Source organism: Chrysemys picta, chromosome 7 (assembly GCF_011386835.1).
Source record: "Chrysemys picta bellii isolate R12L10 chromosome 7, ASM1138683v2, whole genome shotgun sequence".
Lineage (NCBI taxonomy): Eukaryota > Metazoa > Chordata > Testudines > Emydidae > Chrysemys > Chrysemys picta.
The window spans coordinates 69,927,136-69,946,356 of NC_088797.1; the positions used below are offsets into that span (position 1 = coordinate 69,927,136).

At 41.9% G+C, this 19,221-nt stretch overlaps 1 protein-coding gene across 1 annotated transcript in view; it reads left to right on the top strand.

Annotated features, from left to right (window-relative positions):
• The first annotated feature begins 12,994 nt into the window (after positions 1–12,994).
• The window catches only part of ANXA11 (annexin A11), a 137,943-nt gene continuing 131,716 nt past the window's right edge, over positions 12,995–19,221 (top strand). The window contains exon 1 of the mRNA XM_065553387.1: positions 12,995–13,100. The gene's annotated coding sequence lies outside the window, so the exon portion shown is untranslated. The remainder of the gene's footprint in view (positions 13,101–19,221) is intronic.

Sequence of the window (19,221 nt, forward strand, 5' to 3'; positions counted from 1 at the left end):
GTGATCCCTAGTTCTTGTGTTATGAGAAATAGTAAACAACACTTCCTTATCTACTTTCTCATGATTTTTATAGACCTCTATCATATCCCACCTTAGTCATCTGTTTTCCAAGTTGAAAAGTCCCAGTCTTATTAATTTCTCCTCATATGGCAGACGGTCCATACCCCTAATCATTTTTGTCACCCTTTTTTGAACATTTTCCAATTCCAAAATATCTTTTTTTGAGATGGGGCGACTACCTCTGCACACAGTATTCAAGATGTGGGCGTACCATGGATTTATATAGAGGCAACATGATATTTTCTGTCCTATTATCTATCCCTTTCTTAATTATTCCCAGCATTCTGTTTGCTTTTTTGACTGCCGCTGCACATTGAGTGGATGTTTTCAGAGAACTATCCACAATGACTCCAAGATCTCTTTCTTGAGTGGTAACAACTAATTTAGACCCCATGATTTGATATGTGTTGTTGGAATTATGCTTTCCAATGTGCATTACTTTGCATTTATCAGTATTAAATTTCATCTGCCATTTTGTTGCCCAGTCACCCAGTTTTGAGAGATCCTTTTGTAGCTCTTTGCAGTCTGCCTGGGTCTTAACTGTCTTGAGTAGTTTTGTATCATCTGCAAATTTTGCCACCTTACTGTTTACCCATTTTTCCAGATCATTTATGAATATGTTGAATAGGACTGGTCCCAGAACAGACCTCTGGGGGACACTGCTATTTACCTCTCTCCATTCTGAAAACTGACCATTTATGCCTACTCTTTGTTTCCTATCTTTTAACCAGTTACCAGTCCATGAGAGTACCTTCCCTCTTATCCCGTATGCAGCTTACTTTGCATTAGAGCCTTTGGTGAGGGACCTTGTCAAAGATTTTCTGAAAATCTAAGTACACTATATCCACTGGATCCCCTTGGTCCACATGCTTGTTGATTCCCCTCAAAGAATTCTAGTAGATTGGTGAGACATTATTTCCCTTTACTAAAACCACGTTGACTCTTCCTCAACAAATTATGTTCATCTATATGTCTGACAGTATTGTTCTTTATTATAGTTTCAACCAGTTTGCCCGGTACTGAAGGTAGGCTTACAGGCCTGTAATTGCCAGGATCACTTCTGGAGCCCTTTTTAAAAATTGGCATCAGATTAGCTATCCTCCAATCATTTGGTACAGAAGCTGATTTAAATGTAGTTCTGCAATTTCACATTTGAGTTTCTTCAGAACTCTTGGGTGAATACCATCTGGTCCTAGTGACTTATTGCTGTTTAATTTATCAATTTGTTCCAAAACTTCCTCTAATGATACCTCAATCTGGGACAGTTCCTCAGATCTATCACCTAAAAAGAATGGTTCAGGTTTGGGAATCTCCCTCACATCCTCAGCTGTGAAGACCGATGCAAAGAATTCATTTAGTTTCTCTGCAATGGCCTTATTGTCCTTGAGTGCTCCTTTATCACCTCGATCGTCCAGAGGCCCCACTGGTTGTTTAGCAGGCTTCCTGCTTCTGATGTTCCTACAAAAAAATTTGCTATTACGTTTTGAGTCTTTGGCTAACTGTTCCTCAGATTCTTTTATGGCCTTCCTAATTGTATTTTTACACTTCATTAGTCAGTGTTTATGCTCCTTTCTATTTTCCTCACTAGGATTTAACTTCCACTTTTTAAACTTGAACTAGACTAGTTGCCTCTCACTGCTTCTTTTACTTTGCTATTTAGCCACAGTGGCTCTTTCTTTCTTTCTTTCTTTCTTTCTTTCTTTCTTTCTTTCTTTCTTTCTTTCTTTCTTTCTTTCTTTCTTTCTTTCTTTCTTTCTTTTTCTTAACTCTTGAGTGAATATCATCTGGTCCAGGTAACTTATTACTGTTTAAATCATCAATTCGATCCAAAACCACCTCTAGTCACACCTCCATTTGGGACAGCTCCTCAGATCTGTCACCTAAAAAGAATGCTCAGGTGTGAGTATCTTGCTCACATCCTCTCCAATGAAGATGGTTGCAAAGAATTCATTTAGCTTGTCTGCAATGGCCTGGTCTTCTTTGAGTGTTCTTTCAGCACCTTGATCATCTAGTGGCCCCAATAATTGTTTGACAGGCTTCTTGCTTCTGATGTAATTAAAAAAAATGCAGTTAGTTTTTGAGTTCTTCTGCTCGTTGTTCTGCAAATTCTTTTTTGATCTGCGTAATTATACTCGACTTGCCTTAGTTTATGCTCCTTGCTAGTTTCCTCAGTAGGATTTGACTTCCAATTTTTAAAGCATGCCTTTTTGCCTCAAACTGCCTTTTTTACTCTGCTGTTTATCCATGATGGCATTTTTTTGGTTCTCTTACTGGTGGTTGTTTTTTGTTTTTTATTTGGGGTATACATTTAGTTCCAGACTCTATTGCGGTGTTTTAAAAAAGTTTCTATGCAGCATGCAGGGATTTCACTCTTGTGACTGTTCTTTTCAATTTCAATCTAACTAGCTTCCTAATTTTTGTGTAATTCACCTTTATGAAGTTAAACACTACTATGGTGGGTTTCTTTGGTATTTTCCTCCCCACAACGATGTTAAATTTAATTACGGAATGGTTGCTATTACTGAGTGGGTCACCTATATTCACCTTTTGGGACCAGATCTTGTGCTTCATTTAGGACTAAATCAAGAACTATCTCTTCCCTTGTGGGTTCCAGGACTAGCTGTTCCAAGAAGCAGTTGTTAATAATGTCTAGAAATTTTGTGCCTATGCATATGGGAATGAGTCATATACCTAGGCAATATAGGGATAGCTGAAATTTCTTATTATTATTATTATTGGGTCTTCTGTTTTGTAGCCTCTCTAATCTCCCTCAGCATTTGTTTCTCTGTCACCATCCTGGTCAGGTGGTTGGTAGTATATACCTATTGCTATACTTTTATTATTCAATCCTGACATTTCTATCTATAGAGATTTTATGCTATAGTTTGATTCATTTAAAGTTTTTACTGTATTTGACTCTGTGCTTTCTTTCACATATAGTGCAACTCCCCCACTAGTGCAACCTACTCTATCATTCCTATATGTTTTGTACCCTTTATTATCATGTTCCATTGATTATTGTCATTCCACCAAGTTTCTGTGATACCTGTTATATCAATATTCTCATTCAATACCAGGCATTCAAGTTCACTCATCTTAGTATTTAGACTTCTAGCATTTATATTCAAGCACTTACCAAATTTGTCATTATTTTGTTGTTTGCCTTCATGTGATGTAATTGAATGGGACTCTTTTTTTGTTTGACTGTTTCTCTTCAGTTCCTACCAGTACTTTATCAACTTCTATCCTTTCTTCTTTATTGGATATAGAGAAGTCCCATTAATAGATCTTCCTCTAAAGGATGCCTCTGTCCAAACTGTGTGCTCCCTCACTCCTTGCATCAATGGGTTTTTTTTTATGTCCCTAATTTTGGGTCTTTGTCTCACTCTGTGTCCCACATTTGGGCCTGGGCAGCTTGAGAGAAATGCTTAGAATCATAGGACTGGAAGGGACCTTGAGTGGTCATCTAGTTCAGTCCCCTGCATTTATGGCAGGAGTAAGTATTATCTAGACCATTCCTGACAGGTGTTTGTCAAATCTGCTCTTAAAAATCTCCAATGATGGAGATTCCACAACCTCCCTAGGCAATTTATTCCAGTGCTTAACCACCCTGACAGGAAGTTTTTCCTAATGTCTGACGTAAACCTCCCTTGCTGCAGTTTAAGACCATTGCTTCTTGTCCTATCCTCAGAAGTTAAGAAGAACAATTATTCTCTTCTCTGGACTTTCTCCAATTTGTCCACATCTTTTCTGTAATGTGGTGCCCCAAACAGGACACTATACTCCAGATGAGGCCTAATCAGCGTGGAGTAGAGCAGAAGAATTACTTCTTGTGTGTTGCTTACAACACTCCTGCTAATACATCCCAGAATGATGTTTGCTTTTTTTGCAAAAGCGTTACACTGTTGACTCATATTTAGCTTGTAGTCGACTATAATCCCCAGATCCCTTTCTGCAGTACTCCTTTCTAGGCAGTCATTTCCCATTTTGAATGTGTGCAACTGAGTTTTCCTTCCTAAGTGGAGTAGTTTTCATTTGTCTTTATTGAATTTCATCCTATTTACTTCCCTCCCCCGCAGTTCTCTCTTGTCTCTCCTTTATCCCTCCTTGTCAAATTCCCTGGGTTCATGTGTAACTAGTGACTCTTTGCCACTTCCTGTAACAAGTCCCTTGGTAGAGGTGGTGGAGTGGCCAGCAAATACCACTAACCCATCCCATTCTACATCTCTGGCTAGCCAGTAGCAGGCATACCTTCCAACAGTCCTTCCTTGCCCAGCACTGTCCCAGGTTTCACACTTGTAGGACCCGGAAAAAATAAGCTTTGGTAACTATAACAATCACTGCAAAATTTCCAGCTGATCAGGAAAAGTTATTTAAGAGAACCAAATGAACTTGAAAATCACATTTTCATCTTAAAATTTTGTTCCTGTTATTGTCACAAGTAATATCCAAAGTTACTTTACATAAGAGAGATCAGAGGGGAAGATAATTTTTCAGTGTTTACTGTGTGCATTTGACAATAGTTTAAATGGTCACATGGGCTTCCTGTCTCATGCCTAGCACAATGACATCACACTCACACCGTGGTCTAGTGGGAGCCCATTGGCTTGGGCTTGACCAGGCTCTGCAAAAGGGTGCTCAGAAGTAGCAAAGCTGAACCTGACAGGCAGCACGTAGTTATGTGCACAGAGAGAAAAGGAAGCTGAGTAGAAGCGGTGGTTCCTGTCACATTTGATGTTCTCAGATTAGCCCCCAAACTGCTTCCAAATATCAGCACAGAAGTAGAAAACTTTTCTAAAGGAATTTTAAAAGATAAAATCGAGGGGTTACTATTTAAAGGCTCTTTCTGACAGAAAATGGATATTTTTGGTGAAAGATGTTTGGCCAACAGAGAATGTTGATGTTTGTGAGGAAGTGGAGGGGAATGGAAACCTTCCAGTTTTGGTGAATACTCCATTCAGTCTAGTTCAGTATTGCTGAGGTGCTCTGAATTACTGGCTCACTTAGGTTTTTTAATTATTATTTTAAAAGGGAAACTAAAATTAAGGGTTTCTTAATGGCATTGTCTTTGTCCTCTTATTCCTGAAGTAGGCAATGTTAATCATGCCACTGAGGCCATGTATACATCAGCAAAAATATTTTTAATTGAATTAGCTTAACTCAGTTGAAAACCAACCTGAACACCCTTGGCCTAGCCTACAGTGCAACCATTTAAAATGATTTTAGGTCTGGCCTACGTATGTGTGAGGTTTGGTTGGTGTTTTTTTGTACCAATATAACTATTTTGGCTAGGGGGTTGATTTTTTAAAAAAGAATATTTATTTATTTTACCAAAATAGTTATCCTGGTACATCCCCTAGTATGGATGTGGTTATACAGGTATAAAAGTGCCTTACACCACTATATCTTATTTCCCTTCCCATAGTGGAATAAGCTATTCCAGTATAAGCACTTCTATACTAGTATAACTGTCTATGCTAGGGGAGATCACACCACTTAATTGCACTGGTATAGTTAAAACAGTACAGCTCTTGTATGTAGACAAGGGCTAGAAGGTGCTGAAATCTGTCTCCCATGTTGTTAACTTAGAGCAAGTTAAGCTAACTCAGCTGAGGTAACTTAATTGAAAAACACCATTCTTTTCTCTGTTAATGTACCCTGGCTGTGTCTATGCTTACAGCGCCATGTAGAGTACATACACTGCACACCCGGCTCGCACGGGTATAAATACCAGGGTAGACAGTGAGACTGCTAGGATGAGTAAAGACATGCCAGAATCTTAGGGTATATACCCTATTTACATGGCTCTCTAGACTCCCAAGCAGTGCCTCCCACCTCTACCCTGCTATTCTTAGCAGCATAGTGTTCCTTGGCCTTTCACTGCCGTGTGTAGCTACACACAGCAGTGTGCACACAGTCAGCTTTTCACTGTGGTATGTAGCTACACATACCCTACACAGTGCTGGCCCGTAAGCATGGAGTCAGCTTTGGAAAGCAATGACATCGTATCACCGGATAAAGGCTCTGAAAATGCTATTCCAAAGCATTCTCCTGTGCCAGATTTCTTGTGTCTGATGAAATCCATGTGCATCAGCGTGAGTATCCTGTTTTATCCTGCCATAGCCAAAATAGGGAACTGTTAGCAAGGCAGGTTTCCTGTATCTTTTTCATATGAGCCCTAAAAGGAAAGATAAAATCTACACAGGGGATTATTATAACTCAGCGGTTCTCAAATTGTGGGATGGGACCCCGTTTTAATGGGGTCACCAGGGCTAGCATTAGATTTGCTGAGGCCTGAGGTCGAAGCCAAAGCCTGAGCCCCACTGCCTGGGGCCCAAGCCAAAGCCGGAGGGCTTCAGCCCTGGGCGGCGGGGCTCAGGTTACAAGTCCCCCACCTGGGGCTGATGCCCTTGGGCTTTGGCTTTGCCCTCTCCTCCCGGGGCAGTGGGGCTCAGGCAGGCTCAGGTTTTGGCCCCCTCTCCTGGGGACATGTAGTAATTGTTGGTGTCAGAAGGGGGTCACGGTACAATGAAGTTTGCTATAACTAAATGAACCAGAGCGATATTTGTAGTTCTGATGTAAGGAAAAATACACTTCAGTCTCCTGGTGTAAAACCTGAATGTTTTGCTTGACTTTGCTTCTTCTGAAAATCTTGCTCCCCTAGCAACCTTCTCCATTATTTTGACTTGTTAGTCCAGACTTTTAATAGGACCATGACAAGAGTTTGCAATAATGTTTAGGCTGGTACCAGTTTGCAGTAGATGACTGCTCCTTCCCGGTTTGTTAGGCCAGTGGCTTCATCTGGTGTAATGGCCTGAACAACTCTTTAGTGCCTCTAGTTTAAACATAGCCACAATTTCCATCTCCCACTTGGTCGCAGGGCTGACTTTACCATGAGGCGAACTGAGGCAGCCGCCTCAGGTGCCAGACTGTGTGGGGGGAGGAGGCGCCACTAGGACCCAGAGTGTAGAAAATTGTGTCTGCTGCTGGTACATATGTATTCTCTCTGCTCTAGATGCACAGAGATGGTGGAGTGCTGTGCTGGAGGAAGGAGGGCACAAGAGACATGGCAGGCAGGCAGGAGAAAAGGTGAGAGGGAATAACAGAAAGCAGCAGGAGTTGCAGGGAGAGAGAGGAGGAGGAGCCTCTTATGTACCTCTCTGGCACCCCCAGGAGCCTGGACTGATTAACACCAGCTTCTCAGGGAGCTTCCTGTTTCCTGCTGCTTCCCTGAACCCACTTGAGGAGAACAGGCAGTCAACTGAAGTAGTAGGAGCCAGTTAGGCCCTTGAAATGCTGATATCTTCCCTCACTCAGGCCCTGCTACCAGTCTGCTTATTTGTCCCCTTGAATTGTTATACCAATAGAATAAAAACCAGCAGGATCTTATTAAGAGGGATAAGGCAAAGATGCCACATTTATTGTAAATATAATAAAGCAAAAGATAAAAGTAAACAATGTTGTTTGACCACTTATTCCTATCACTACTTATTCCTTACACACACACACACACACACACATAGATTAATTACACACTCATTCATTCAAGTTCTGTATAGGTGTTATAGTTACCAGCCTAGAAGTTGCTCATGCCAAGTTACTGGTCAGGTATCTTGGTCATGAGGATGGAGCCGAGTCCGTGTCAGGTGCACCTGATGCTCCTGGAGGTTGGCAGCAGAACCAGAGACTCAAAGTCCTCAGTCTTTAGAGTCCATTCTTATAGGAATTAATTTCTATGTTAGTCTATGGGAGTTGTTTCATCCTGCTGTTGCTGACTCAATCAGGAGATGGCACATTCCTGGTGGCTCCACACTGTCCAAAGTGGCACATTCCTGGTGGCTCCACACTGTCCAAAGTTTGTGTTTTTCATCCTTCCAGGTGATGGGGTGGATCCCAGTTTACCCTCCGGGGGTTGTCTGGTGATCTACTTGACACATTCTTTGGCCGATGGATACTCCCTTTCTAGGCTGACACCTCCCTAACCATTCATGTACATCAAGCATTCATCAACATACATTCCATATCTTAACCATATTTTAATTTACTGTTTCCACCACTTTTGGGGTGTGTGCTAATTAATTTCAGACTCCTAGCACTTTAATCACAGAGGGTGGAGGTCTGTTCCTAGGAGCCGTTGCTGTTACAATGAAGTGAAAGTCACTTAATGGCTTATAACCTTTGTTTACCTTGTATCAGGGGTGGTAACATAGTGTTTACTTCAAGAACAAAGTCAATTAACTTGTTTGTAAGTTTTACATAGTAATAAAGTATCTTTCACAGGACAGATACAATCAATGGTTTCTACAAACAGTAGCTTACAAGTTTACTTGGTGAAACTGGATTTTAAAGTGTGGGGGACAAATTATGGGGGGGGTCACTGTCACTCAGGGGAATCACTGTTAGTACTTTCTTTAATATCCCTATACAATTGAGTGTTGAGAGTTACTATAGCTGGCACAGAACAGCAGCCATGAGTGAAAGAAGAAAACGCCCCTCTGGGGCAGCATTCAGAAAAAGAAAGAAAGGAAAGGAAGCTTTTCTATCTAAGCAGGAAGGAGCTCTCCTGAGATACATAGACACAAATGTTCACGGTGAGCCTTCCGGCCCCAGTGAGGATGTGAGTGGTGAGGAGATACCTGATCTTCCAGTTAGTCAGAGTGCATGTGACCTGGCAGCTACTGCAGCATCCATATCTCCATCTCAAATGGATGTAACCATGCACATTCCTGAAGAAAAGTGTAGATCAGAGAAGAGGTGGAGGCGCAAGAAACAGCTGCTGCTGAGTTTAGTTCCTTAAGTCTAGATGATCCAGGACTGTGGATCCACTTGAGCAGTAGCCTGAGGGACTTCCTTGTACTGCGTGGGCCACAGCAAGTGAAAAACTTCATGTTCCCCAAAGACAATGAAAATAAAAGGTTCCATCCAACACATTACTGCCGTGAAATCCCCAATGGTGACAAAGTGGAGAGGCCATGGCTTATGTACTCAAAAACCCAGAATGCTGCATACTGTTTTTGTTGCAAACTCTTCCACTCTAATGTTCCAGCCACATTGGGTTCTACAGGAACAAAGGACTGGAAGAATCTGGCTAGAAATCTGACATGCCATGAGAAGGCAGCAAATCACCAGAGAGTATTCCATAGGTGGAAAGAGCTTGAGATGAGACTAAGGTTAAAGGCCACCATGGATGATCAGCATCAAGAGAATGTTGCATCAGAGTCTCTTTACTAGCAAAATATTCTGAAAAGCCTCATTGCCATTGTGAGAATGCTTGCCACCCAAAACCTAGCACCGTGTGGCACTTCAGATCAGCTGTATGTGCCAAACAATGGAAACTTCCTTAAAATTGTGGAGCCGATGGCTGAGTTTGATGCTGTACTCCAGGAGGATCTAAAAGAGTCACCACCCAAGAAACGTACACACACCACTACCTTGGAAAAACAATTCAAAATGAGATCATACAGTTACTGGCAACAAAAGTCAAACAGAAAATTGTGGCATATCTGAAGTCAGCAAGATATTATTCTGTTATTCTGGACTGCACACCTGACATCAGCCATACGGAACAAATGACTTTAATGGTGCGTTTTGTATCAATAACAGAACCTAGTGAAAATGTCCCTCCAATGGTGACTCAGAGAGCATTTTCTAGAATTTATTGACATTGATGATAGTACAGGAGCTGGTATGAGAAATGTACTTCTTAAAAAGTTGGAAGATATGGGAATTGCGATAGCTGACAAGAGGTCAGGGCTACAATAATGGTGCCAACATGAGAGGAAAGAACAGAGGAGTTCAGACACGGATCCGAGAATTAAACCCTCAAGCTTTTTTTGTCCCATGTAGTTCTCATTCATTGAACTTGGTGGTCAGTGATGCAGCATCAGCTTCTAGTGAGGCTGCTGAATTTTTTAATGTAATTCAAAGCATCTATGTATTTTTCTCTGCATCAACTCATCAATGGCAAATTTTGAAGCAACATCTGGGAACATCTTCTCCGACACTGAAACCATTGAGTGCCACATGATGGGAAAGTCAAGTGGAGGCGATAAAGTCTATCAAACACCAAATTGGAAAGATAGGTGATGCCATAGTTGCCATTATGGAGGATAATGTTATGACAGGAACTGTTTGTGGGAGAACAGTGGCAGAGGGAAATGAAATCACCAGAAACATACATAACTTCAAATTTCTGTGTGGCTTAGTGTTGTGGCATGACATACTGTTTGAAATAAATGTTGTAAGCAAGAGACTCCAAGGTGCTGACCTTGATATATCTGGAGCAATGGAACAACTGGACAAAGCAAAGTCATACCTACAGTCTTACTGGTCAGATGAGGGATTTCAAAACGTTCTGAAGAGTGCACAGAAGTTGGCAGAGGAACTTCACACTGAAGCTATTTTCCCACCCATTCAAGAATACAAGAGTCACGAAGAAGACATTTTGATTACGAGGCACAGGATAATCTCATAAGAGACCCCAAACAACAATTCAAAGTTGAATTCTTTAACCAAGTGCTAGATTGTGCAATACAGTCAGTTGAAGAACATTTCATGCAGCTCAAGGAACACAGTAGTATATTTGGGATGTTGTATGATATTCCAAAACTCCTCACTATACCTGAAGAAGATCTGCACCAGCAATGCAGGGCACTAGAGACAGTGTTGACACATGATCACATGCACAATATTGATGCAAGTGATTTAGGTGATAAACTGAAAGCCCTTTCAAGATACATTTCAGCAGGATCAACTCCAAAGTTGTATGTTATATGTTCTGGAATATATGTGCACAAATAAGATGACCACTCTCTTTCCAAATGCTTTTGTTGCTCTGCACGTGCTTCTAACACTTTCTGTAACAGTTGCCAGTGGAGAACGCAGCTTCTCCAAGCTGAAGTTAATAAAAACACATCTATGCTTCACAATGTCACAGGAGAGGCTGGTTGGCCTTGCAGCCATCTCAATAGAGCATGAGCTGGCCCAGACTGTGGACCTTCAGGAAGCAGGTCAAATCTTTGCAACCAAGAAGGCCCGGAAAGCACCACTTTCATTATTCAAACAGATAAAAATGCCAGTGTTACTATACAGACAAGAAAAGTTACATTTGCTGTTCAGGTGTTTGAAAGTTAAGTGTTACTTAAAATTTTTGAACAAGGCATTTTAAGTTGTTAGTTCTCCTTTATTGGGGTAGGTAGCAGAGCAGTACCATGAGAGGAGTAGAACAGGAAGAAGGCAGAATTGAGACCTTTCAAAGTTTTGGCCCAAGCGAGGGGGAATGGGGGCATCATTTGAGCTCCCCTCCTCAGGTGCCAAAATGTTGTGGACCAGCCCTGCTAGTCCTGTAAGGAAGACTAGCCAAAAGTATCATTAACACTATTCATCTGTTAAACAAAAAATAAAAGTGCATGGTGATGAAGTCTGCGGGGCTGTCATTGCTCTAAAATTAACTTTCTAATGTTTCTGTGTCACGGGATATCTTATTTGTCTGAGAAACTGAGAAACCAGTGAATAGAATGTGGACTTTCTGACAAACTGGAAAATAACGTTTTAATAACAATGTTACTGTTGCTGTGAGAGAAGTGGGATAATCATACACCAAGGTGTGCCGCAGAGCATGACAGAACGTGGCTATTGAAATGTCCTCAGAATGCAATGGATAAGAGCATATTGGCTATATTGGGTCAGACCACTGGTCCATCTAGTCCAGAGGTTCCCAAAGTTGGTGATACCGCCCCCTGGGTTGCGCTGGAACAATCCAAGGGGGGCAGTAGTAGCCTCGGGTACAATTGGGGGGCGTTGAATAAAAATAAGGGGGCGGTGGAAGCATAAAGAAAGAAAAGAATATAAGAAATTTTTGAAAAACCGTTCGTACATGTTTCATCTGTTGTGTAACATAGAGTTAAAGTTGCAGTGATTACTTTATTTTCCAAATAAATTCACAAATTCTAACCGATCAGGTGTCAAGTCCGCCAACAGCTCTTAACAAGCAAGTGTTGGCAGGCGAGCGTGTCGCGCATTGTCGTGAAGTGCGACAGAATGCATCGGCAGGAATATGTGCGTGTAATGACTTGTTTACAATACGATACTATAAATAGGCGACATGTATGAAATCTAATTTAGATTGTTTCTGAATTGTGTAAAAAGCAGTTAACAATAGTGCAATAAGTATTTAAAAATTTTTATTCATATTCGATACCTTCGATCTTTACGGATTACGGATCACATACAAAGCAAATTGTATTATTGGTGTTTCAATAAAACAGCAATTTACACGTGAGTATTTTTATACATTTTCTTACATATCTACCATACATTTCTGTGTCTCTAGTGTTTACTAATAATAAAATCGTAGCAGGCTTGTGTGGGTACAGTACTATTTGAAGTGTACGGTCAATATATTTGTCATATTTTTTATTACAATATTAACGAAAACAGGGGAATGAAATGGTAAAAAAACTGTTAACTATTAACATTTATTTATATCTATTGAATCATCTGTTAATTGGTAAATAAGGCGTGTCTTAATAAGGAACAATTATTTAAATAAGGGCAAACTAAATTAAAACTATTAACTGATTTTTAATTGCATATTGATTATTTTTTAAATTAATTATTTCTTGATAAATTTAGTTTGATATTTGACAATTTAATATCAAATACATATATCTAATGCTGAGCAAAGAACAAAACCCAGTTTATTAGTTTCATTAGTATTTTAGTTTGGTTGTCTTTTGCCGTTTTACGCAAAAACCACTGTATACCTGATGTCGTGGGCGATATTCTAATAACACATCTTTCTTTACTATATTGTAGGACGTAGGTAGAAATATATATACATAAAAGAACGCAAATTTGTCACTGCATCTTTCTATTTGTTCGCTTAAAGAAGGTAGTTTTTCAGGGGAGTGCTGAGTAATTTTTTTTCTGAAAAGGGGGTGGTCCCTCGGCCCACGCTGCTTCCAGCAGCTCCCATTGGCCTGGAGCAGCGAACCGCGGCCAGTGGGAGCCACGATCGGCCGGACCTGCGGACGCGGCAGGTAAACAAACCGGCCCGGCCTGCCAGGGGCTTTCCCTACACAAGCGGCGTCCCAAGTTTGGGAAACACTGATCTAGACTTTGCCACCTCACTGTTTACCCCTTTTTCCAGATCATTTATGAATGCATGCTACAGCCAGTGCATACCTACCACAGTGTTACTGCCACAGAATGTTGACTGTATGATCATCTGATGTATAAAATTCACTGTCATCCCCAATTATGGATTTAGAGAGCTGCACAAACTAGCATGATCCATAGGGCTGGGCCACTGAGGGACAACCATATAGTCCTGATACTCTTTTTAGAGATTATGACAAGAAGCCTTTTCTATGTGCATATCCTGGAAAAAAACAGAAAAGATAAGACTGATCCTTGAGGAACCCTGTACTTCACATCCCTCTGTGATGACTTCTGTCCTCACCAATTTACTCTGATCCTCTAGATGTGACTTCTCTCTGGAGAACACCTCCCTGGCTCACTACCAACCTCCCTTAGAATTCATTGTCATTTAAAAGCTGCTGAGAACTACCAGCATGGCCAACTGATCCCAGTCTATAACCTGACTCTGACCAACATGGTCTCAAGCCCAAAAAAAGAGCCTGAACTTACTGGAACATACTTAGAATGACGATAGTGCTAAGGTGTAACTGGCGCTGTAAAGCCATCACTTTCTCAATAACCTTCTCTAAAAAGGGAAACAGGTGTAATAGACAAGCACATCATCAGCAGGGGCTGAACTTCTTAGAGGGCGTGTGTGTGTGCAAATGCCACACTGATTATGTCCATATGGTATTTGCATGCCTAAACCATTGTCACATGCCATACTCACTAATGGCACAAATTATAATTTGCACCAAAAAAAGTTTTCCTACCTTGCAGTAGAGATTTAATAGCAGGCTGCTATAGAAAAGTTTCAATTTGACTAAGATTTAATTATCTCTACCAAGTAGTATATTTACTAGCAGAGCTATTGAAGTTTGTTTTTTGTTTTGTTTTGTTTTGTTTTGTGTGTGTGTGGGGGGGTTGTCAAGTTCTTAGACTAAATAGAATTTTTTGCAAGAAAACTTCTCTTTGAAAATGTTCAGGTTTCCACTGTAAAAGCATTTTTTAACCAAAAACTTGGTTTTCAGTTTCTCAAAAATAGGAAGTTTCACCAACAATTAAAAAGTGTCAAAAAATTTGTTGCGGGGATGGGGAAGAAATCACTTCCTGAATAGCTCTAATATTTATTGTATTAATAACACTGATCTGAAATAGTTAAAATAAAAAAAATATATGTAGTGGGAAAAACAGATAAGACAGGTTGAAGAATCTTTGCTTTTTTTTATCCACTTACCTGCTAATTTGCAATGGTGCAAATGGTGATCATTAGTACAAATTAGCAATGTTTTGATGGGTGTGTGTAATTGGGCTAAAGGGTAAAATTTTGTAGACTATTAAATAATGACTGCATCACTTTTTAATGGGAATTCTGCAGTACATGCATCCTTTACATTTAAAAAAAAATTCTTATTTCTTTAGGGCTAGAGAGTTAGATTAGGTAGACTTTCAGAATGAAGCTATTATTGGACCATTTCACTATATCAGCAGTCTACTGGTATCCAGCCAATCACGTACCAAGAATCAAAATCATGATGAAGGATGAGAGTCGAGCTGCATTTAAGGTGACCTCTATTCATGTTTCCTTTCCATGAGTTCAGGGCAAAGAAAAATCAATAGAGAGAATGCACAGTCAGTATTTTTAGTTGCAAACCCACCATTATCCATATGTTTCGGAGCATTCAGGCACTGTCCAGGGCAAATTAAGCTGAGAAACAGATCTGAATTCTGTGCTGTATGATGAGAAGGATGGGATTTGGGGCCTTGTCCTTTTTTTGGGGTGACTCAGAGGGATTATAGGTTGGAGAGTGAGGAATACTAAAATGTTTGTGGCTTCTGAGGGGAAAAAAATCAGTGTTCAAATTCACTGACTGGTGTGTAGTATTACATATTTTAGGGTTACCATATTTCAGCAAGCAAAAAAGAGGACGGGAGGAGCCCCGCCCTAGCCCCGCCCCTGTCCTGCCCTAGCCCCGCCCCTGCCCCACCCACTTCCCGCCCCCCTCAGAACCCCCAACCCTCCCCCCCCGCTCTTTGTCCCCTGACTGCCCCCTCCTGGGACCCCTGCCCCTAACTGCCCCCCCAAGACTTCACCCCCTACCTAAGCCTCCCTGCTCCTTGTCCCCTGACTGCCCCCTCCTGAGACCCTCTCCGCAATCCTAACTGGCCACCTAGGACCCTACCCCCTACCTGTGCCCTGATTGCCCCAACCCTTATCCACACCCCCAGACAGAGCCCTGGGACTCCCACACCCCATCCAACCACTCCCCACCCCCTGACAGCCCCCCCCAGAACTCCCGACCCATCTAAACCCCTCTGCTCCCTGTCCCCTGACTGCTCCGATCCCTCTCCCCACTCCTGCCCCCTGACAGCTCCCCCCAAACTCCCAAACACCCACCCCCCGCTCCTTGTCCCCTGACTGCCCCCTCCTGGGACCCCTGCTCCTAACTGCCCTCCAGAACCCCACCCCCTACCTAAGCCTCCCTGTGCATTGTCCCCTAACTGCCCCCTCCTAAGACCCCCCGCAAACTGCCCCCCAGGACCCTACCCCCTACCTGTACCCTGACTGCCCAAAACCTTACCCACACCTCCCAGAAAGCCCCCCCCCGAACTCCCGACCCCCCCCCTTGACTGCCCCCTCCAGAACCTCCCTGCCCCTTCTCCGACCCCCTGGCTCCCTTGTCGTTGGCCTTCGGTTCGCCTAAGGTCTCTCTGGGAGCTTGCTGAGTCTGAGCCGTTCTCCCGGCACGCTGGCCAGCAGCGGGGGAGGAGCTCCAGCCTGCCGGAGGCGAATGCAGGGAGGGAGGGAGGGAGCTATGCTGCAGGGGGGGAGGGGGAAGTGGAGGAGGGGTCTCTCTCGCTGTCGGAGCCACATGTAAGTAGCACCATCCGGCTGCCCTGTTAGCCGCGAGTGCTCTGCAGGGGGGGGGGGGGAGGGAAGTCCGGACATTAACAAATTCCCCCCGACGCTATTTTTAGTTCAAAAATCCGGACATGTCCGGGGGAATCTGGACGAATGGTAACCCTAACATATTTCAATTCACAGTGCAGTCTGAAATTGTGTATTTTCAGTATATATTGGCCAAAATTTAGGTAACAGTCTGACTTCTGAATCCATATTGAGGCACTACAATAGGTAGTGCCCTCATTTTTCAGTCTGATTCTCTCAGGTTCCACAATGACTTGAATGGAAATGGTACAGACCTACTGAAACTTCTTTCCTATTGCACCATATTGTTTTGAGATGAGATATGCAGACCCCATGCAGCTTGGAAGGATCTTGCTGGACTGTGTTCTTTTTTGTGCATCAGCAGAATTGTTCACTGAGCTCTAGTTACTCCTGTGCAAACCCAGATTGGGATGCACTGTTATCATTGAGAGTATAATCTGAAGACAGTAGCGTTGCACAGGTATTACTAACTTAGTCTGCAGAGCAATTTATTTCTGAGGATGATAATGATATACGAGGAATAAAGAGCCCAGCATGACTTTCAAGTCCCAGGTTCAGACCCTTGGGCACCAGGTTTAAAAAAAAAAAAGTGTTTTACTTGGGATATGAGCAAGTTGAATCCAGAAAACTTTGAGACACAAATGAGGAACATTATAGTGCTGTTTTAGCAGAGTCACATCTTGGAGTGTAACTGCACTTTAAAGATTCATATGTTTGTTCCACCATCATAATTCTATGATTGTAAAATGGCTCTTGAAAGCAAAAAGCTAAATAATTTCACTGAATACTCTGTAAAGCTCTGATTTCTGGATTGTTTTCTGGGCTGCCTCTAACCATTGTTCATGGAGCCTGCCGTCATCCTTTAAACTGAATAATTTACTTTTGACTACAATGACACCAAATCTGGGACGGTGATTAAATTCCACTGAATTAGCCACAGCTAATTTAGATACAGCTCACACTCATTATAATCTAACATGGGTGTTTAATCAGGGTACCTGCATAGTCCTTTTAAAGCTTGAGAAACTGTTCAATTTATGACTTCATGTAAAACTAGAAGAACTTTATATCTTGACCTGGTTCCTTTTTCCTTCTTTGTATGACCACCAATGATTCCTAGAGATGGAGGGAGGTCTCACTCCTCCTTCCCACCCGCTTCCTCAAAGCAATCCCTTCTCCCTTGGTGTCATCTATAAGCCCCATGTCCCTTCTCTTGTCCTCCACTCTTGTCCTATGCCTTGTTTGAATACTTACTTTTTTTCAGGGCTGGATTGTGAACTAACAATCCTACCAAGTATAGGGCAGTGCATAGCTGTGCTAACCCTGAAGCAGAACATGAACCATGTTGTGACTCTGTGCTTCCCATTGTCATAGGGAAATAAACTGAACCACTTTAGGGGGAGAGTGATAACTCAGTGGTTTGAGCATTGGCTTGCTAAACCCAGGGTTGTGAGCTCAATCTTTGAGGGGACCAATTAGGGATCTGGGGCAAAAATCAGTACTTGGTCCTGCTAGTGAAAGCAGGGTGCTGGACTTAATGACCTTTTGGGGTCCCTTCCAGTTCTATGAGATAGGTATATCTCCATATATTATTATTAGTTATTTCCCCTTCTGTGCTGGCTGTGGAGGGTGAATCCAAGGCTTTGCCTACTCCCTGCCTATCTGCTAGGAAGGGGACAAGCAGCCCAGTAAAATGTTCACACTTTTTTGTGTCCTCCTTGAGATACCAAATATATTTCCCCCACCCCCCATATTTTTGTCCCCCTTTGCCGTTCTCTCACCCCCAATGATTGTCCGTAAATGCCCATTAATTCCTTCTCTACTGAGGTTTCCAAAAAGTGACAGCTGTAGTGGGTTGCATTACTTGTAAAGTGGACACATGTTTGCTTGTAACTGGATTGCCATCACCAGTCAAATGACAGAGGCAGCCTGATTTTCATTCACTGCTGATCTGGGCCAGGTAAACCAGCAATATGGAGAGAGAAGTAGCAATATCCCTAAATCATCCAGTTCCTCTTCCAAAAAGTCTTTACTCTTTTTTTTTTCTTCTGAGCGCTTCAGAAACAGCCTGAGGAATCTAAGACTCCTTTTTTTTTTTTTCTTTTTAAACTCTCATCTTGACTGAAACTTGCAAATCTGGGTTCTGTTGTGGACTCTACCATTGGCTCCCTTGGACCTGGGGCAAGTCATTTAGTAGTTGCTCTGAGCATTGCCAGTTTTATGAAAATGTGAGGTGTGCAAGGATATTCACTTTTTACTAGTGTAATTTTGGAAAGTTTGTGTGTGTGTTTTCTAAGGAAAACTGAAGCTGTCTTATAAATTATTGCAACACTATTTCCCCTCTATCCCTTCCCCCCCTCCACCCCCCTCCAAAAAAAACCAGGCTGTGAAGTTCAGAGAAATAAAGATAAATATGCAAAATTGAAAAATAAATTGGTTAAAATTTTGCCATCAAATCCTCACTTTTGCTAAACTTTGCACAAGTCACCTGCCTTTTCTTGGAAACATAATACAAGATAAGGGGGGGAAATTCACTTTAACTAAAAATTTATGTATTTCCCAGCACACAGTCCTGTTCTCATAGGTCTAATTCCAGTCCTACTTGAAGTCAAGGTCAGTGCAACAAGGATTTCACTCACAAGTGCAATAATCTTACAGCATATATATGCAGATAGGCTGTGCTTACAGTTATTTATTCATTACTTGTTTTTGGAAATGGTTTCAGCAGTCTAACCTAACCCTGCCCCCATATACTAGCACTGTGAGTTGTGCTCAGCATAAATAAGGATAGTGCGTTCTTGGAGGTGTATTCAACTTTATATTTCCCTTCAATTTAAGGTCAGAACAAAGAAATCTGGCTAGAAGAATTCTATGTGAGAATGTTTAATGCAAACTCTGGACTTGATTCTACATCGACATTTAATGGGAGTTCCATGTGCAGGACACATAATAGAAATTGGCACTGCACAGAAAGGAAGTCAACAGGTCAAAGAAAGGAGAAATTTGTTCCTTGCTTGATTGCCTGTATTTGAATTTGATTAAGGTTCTATTTTGTGTACATGTGGGGAGGG